Source organism: Ursus maritimus, unplaced genomic scaffold (genome assembly GCF_017311325.1).
Source record: "Ursus maritimus isolate PB19 unplaced genomic scaffold, ASM1731132v1 scaffold_30, whole genome shotgun sequence".
Lineage (NCBI taxonomy): Eukaryota > Metazoa > Chordata > Mammalia > Carnivora > Ursidae > Ursus > Ursus maritimus.
In genome coordinates, this window is record NW_024425564.1 from 8500284 (window position 1) to 8505652 (window position 5369).

Here is a 5369-nt window from a genome sequence, read left to right on the forward strand (position 1 = left end):
GTGGTGGTCTCACATTCTCTCTGACTGAAGTTTAGTTGTTTTTACTACTAGTGTGAGGAAACACAAAATCAAATTCATTAGCTTCCATAAATATAATAACTTACAGAGGTAATTCTTTTTTAAAAATTTTTATTATGTTATGTTAGTCACACCATAGAGTACATCATTAGTTTTTGATGCAATGTTCCATGATTCATTATTTGCGTACAACACCCAGTGCACCATGCAATACGTGCCCTCCCTTACTACCCATCACCAGCCAATCCCAATCCCCCACCCCGTCCCTCTGAAGCCCTCAGTTTGTTTCCCAGAGTCCATAGTCTCTCATGGTTCATCTCTTCCTCCATTTCCCACCCCTCATTCTTCCCTTCCTTCTCCTAATGTTCTCCCTGCTATTCCTTATGTTCCACATGCAAGTGAAACCATATGATAATTGTCTTTCTCTGTTTGACTACTTCACTTAGCATAGTCCTCTCTAGTTCCATCATGTCCGTGCAAATGGTGGATATTCATCCTTTCTGATGGCTGAGTAATATTCCATTGTATATATGGACCACATCTTTATCCATTCATCTGTTGAAGGGCATCTCGGCTGCTTCCACAATTTAGCTATTGTGGACAATGCTGATGAACATTGAGGTGTATATGGCCCTTCTCTTCACTAAGATTACAGAGGTAATTCTGACACAATGTTCACATGCAGACCAAAAGACCTTTCATCCCTATGACTGACGCCAACACAAAGTTCATTATTTCACTTTTCCTATATTACATATTAAGGATTTACTTTTTCTGATAATGCAGAACTAAATCGGTATAAGGTATGTCAGTTTCAATCATTTATTGAAAGAGTTATTTTTAATATGCCATGGCCATGTCTATAACGTGATAGACTACCCCTGCCAATTATTTTTTTAAAGATTTCTTTTAAAAGTTGCTAAACGCTTGGTCCTGACAGGAAACATGTGCTAACAGAGGATGGAACAGAAAAATGGCAGTTCTTTCACTGGGTTTGTCCTGCTGGGTTTCTCGGACCGGCCTCAGCTGGAGCTACTTTCGTCCTCTTCGTGGTTCTTCTGATCTTCTATCTGTTCACTCTGCTGAAACACCACCATCATTTGCCTTGTCCCACCTGGACCCCCATCTTCAGACTCCATGTACTTTTCCTCTCCAACACAGGCTTTCTTGACCTGTGCTACTGCGACCAGCACTGTCCGCAGCTCCTGGTTCATCTCAGGGAACAGACAAGTCTATCTCCTTTGGTGGCTGTGTGGCTCAGATGTTTGTTTCTCTAGGGTTGGGATGGACAGAATGCATTCTCTTAGGGGTCATGGCATTTGACCGCTATGCTGCCATCTGCCGGCCCCTGCACTACAGTGGTCATGCACCCCGTCTCTGTGCCCTCATGGCTTCTGCATCGTGGGTCATTGGTTTGCCAACTCCCTTATTGCAGACTGTGCTCACCTTCCTTGTACACGTTGTGGGAGAAATAAAATTGATCACTTCCTTTGTAGAGGTCCCCACTGCTCAAGCTTGCCTGTGTTGACACGACTGCGAATGGAGTGAGCTCTTTTGTCAGTGTGATCATTCTCCTCATCCCTGTGGCCTTATCACCTTCTCCTGGTCGGATTGTCAGGGCAGTCTTAAGAATAAAGTCATCTGCAAGGCAGAGGAAAGCATTTAGGCGTGTGGGTCCCACATCACGATTGGTCTCCTGTTCTATGGCACGGCCATCTACGCTTACCTCCAGCCCAGCAACAACTACTCCCAGGATCAGGGCAAGTTCGTTTCTCTGTTCTACACCATCGTCACCCCCGCATGGTCAACCCCGTTATATATACTGCGGAACAAGGATCTTGTGAGGAGCAATGAAGAAGGTGCTTTTTGCAGGAGCCATGACTCCAGATGACTGGGAGGAAGACCCTTTGATGGAAGCGTTGAAAATCAGAGTGATTAATGTTTGTGACCTACCTGGGTCATCAAAAATTTCCCTGATAAGTCTCAAGGGAATTTACTTACCTCATTCTTTTATGCAAGTAATTCCCAAAATCTAAGTTCATGGATTCATGTAACTCCGGAGGAAGGCTGATTTTGTAATCTTAGCTCATATGCATATATATATATTTTTAAGGATCTATGATCTAATTTGAGAGAAGAGCATAACTAGGAGGAGGCTAGGCAGACGGAGAAAAATGTCAAGCAGACTGTACCCTGGTGCAGAGCCTGATGCCGGGATGGATCCCATGACCTGAGATCACGGCCTGAGCTGAAATCAGGACTCAGGCGGCGAGCAACTGCAGCAACCAGGCTTCCTGAGCATCTGCATCTTGTTTCAGTATTTTATTTTTATTTTATTATTTTGTTAATAATTTTATTTTGTATATTAGTCACCATACAGAAGTACATCTCCAGTTTTTGAGGCAATGTTCCATGATTTTAGTATTTTTAGAAACGCTGCACAGGTTTCTTATTTCACTCTCATTTGGGAATACCGTTTCCATTTCTAAGTGCAAAAGACATTTATGCACGTAATATGATGCTGAGCAAATAAACTACGAACCACTACCGCACTGTAAAAAATACGAACATTTTAATTTTGTACCAATTGCTGAAGAATGTCACTTATTCTTGCATTTTAATCGTAGCTCTACACTTATTCTTGCGTTTTGATCGCTGGCTCTACACTTATTCTTGCGTTCTGATCATGGCTCTATTGCAAGGTCATGGGTGACTAAGCGCAGCTTTCACAGAATTAGGTGGGCGTCTACGGGAAAGCGAACTGTTAGGTCAGAAAACCTTGCTAACATCGGCGCCGGTAAAGCCACTCAGATGCCAGCCAGGTGCAGGTGTGATGTCCGTGTGTCCGTGGTCGGAGGCAGCCTATCCCATAGCGTTCGCGTCACATGGGGGCGGGGGCGGGGCCTTGCAGCCAGTCCACGGGGAGGCGCCAGCCGCTAACACACCAGGCAGCGCTACGCCCACTTCTGTGCTCAGTCGGAGCGCCGCGTGAGGTCTGCAGCAGTCACGCAGCTTGTGAGCCAGTGCCGCATCAGAATGGCTTTAGGACATGATCACATCGACACAGCACAGAACTCAGTTTACTTAATATTCTGCGTGTTCTATCCACAGTCGTGCAGTAAAAGCTTCAAAGGGTAAAACATTTAGATCTTCTCTTGATACCATTTTATAAGTTCTTTGATCCAGGCATCAGCTGATCAATGCTTTAGCAACTCACATCCGAAGAAAGGCCCCAAACAATTTGGATGCAGGGACATAGGAAAATAAAGAGATGACCTCTCTTTCCCAGGAAATCCCATGTTCCGTGGAGCTTACTCGGATTCACAGGCGGAAAAATAAAAATTGTTTATTAACTACTAAACATCCCCATGTGTCTATTTTTTTATTAATAATGATTTTTTATTATATTATGTTAGTCACCATACAGTACATCCCGGTTTTTCGATGCCAGGCTCGATGATTCATTAGTTGTGTATAACACCCAGTGCACCATGCAATATATTGCCCTCCTTACCACTACCCATCACCCGGTCTATCCATTTCCCCACCCCCCTCCCCCTCCCTGAAGTCCTCAGTTTGTTTCTCATGGTCCTAGTCTCTCATGTTTCATTCCCCCTTCTGATTACCCCCCCCTTTCTTTATCCCTTTCTTCCCCTACTGATCATTCTAGATCTTATGTTCCATAGATGAGAGAAATCATATGATAGTTGTCTTTCTCTGCTTGACTTATTTCATAAGCATTATCTCCTCCAGTGCCGTCCATGTTGTAGCAAATGTTGAGAACTCATTCTTTCTGATTGCTGAAGTAATATTCCATTGTATATATGGACCACAACTTCTTAATCCAGTCATCTGTTGCAGGGCATCTCGGCTCCTTCCACGATTTAGCTATTGTGGACATTGCTGCTATAGTGATAAGGTGCATATGGCCTTCTCTTCACTACGTCTGTATCTTTGGGGTAAACACCCAGTAGTGCAATGGCTGAATCATAGGGTAGCTCAATTTTTAACTTTTTAAGGGACCTCCACCTACGGTTTTCCAGAGTAGCTGTACCAACTTGCATTCCCACCAACAATGTAGGAGGGATCCCTTTCTCCACATCCTCTCCAACAATTGTTGTTTCTTGCCTTGTCTATTTTGCCATTCTAACTGGCGTAGGTGGTATCTCAGTATGTGGTTTTGATTTGAATTTTGATGGCTAATGATTTTGAACATTTTCATGTGTCTGTTAGCCATTTTGTATGTCTTCATTGGAAAAGTGTCTGTTCATATCTTCTGCCCATTTTGATTTGTTTATTTGTTTCGTGTATTAGTTTGAGAAGTTCTTTGTAGATCTTGGATACCAGTCCTTTATCTGTAGTGTCATTTGCAAATATATTCTCCCATTCCGTGGGCTGCCTCTTATTTTTCTGACTGTTTCTTGGATGTGCAGAAACTTTTAATCTTGATGAAGTCCCATAAATTCATTTTATCTTTTGTTTCTACTCTTGCCTTTGGGGATAAACATCCCCATGTGTCTAAATTTTATAAATTACCATCTCATTCAAATTAACTGTCATACAGCTCTGAATTCTGCAGAAGCCCATGCGGGTAAGTGTATCTGTGTCTGGGACTGGACACGTCCGGCGTAGCCAGGGGTGCTGTTCCTATCCGACAGTGACAGCTCCTCCAGGGTCTTGCACCCCTGAGCTGAGTCGTGCTCATGACAAGTGACCTTGTCAGAGACCGGCGGCAGGCTGGAAAGCGACAGCGATATGCACATGGTCAGGGTCTGTCTGGATCGCTAACAGCATCACAATATTCCACGAATCCACCCCGGGGTTTCTTACTCTTGACAGCGCAGTGATGCTGCATGTGTGCCAAGCGGAAAAGCAGTTTTGTGATACTGTTGTCCCTGATGGTGACAATTTCCCTCTCCCTCATTATGTTTCAACCACGTCCTGACCGTTATATCCAAATGGTTACTTTAAAATCCCTCAAATGATCTCTCTTTGGTGCAAAACCCCTCAGGGTCTCTGAGTTACACAGCCTGTTGTTCTGGAGACAGCTTCTCCCATACTTGAGGTCACACAGCGCCCTGGGGTCAAACATTTATTTCTTTTTAAGTGAATGTTTGGCATTTGCATGTTGTGACTCATGGGAATAAATTATAGAGAACAAGGTCTCTGGCATCACGCTAAAACAAAGAAATTACTTGACAGACCAAACACAAGTTCAGGATTGTTTTGTAGCAGTTTTCTAACGTTAGGAACCTGCTCCCACGCTCTCCATGCTTTGTCTACAACAGAGTCCAGGGCTGTGTAATTGTCACCAATATATTTGGACTGTCTCCTTCTGAATTTTTCACCAA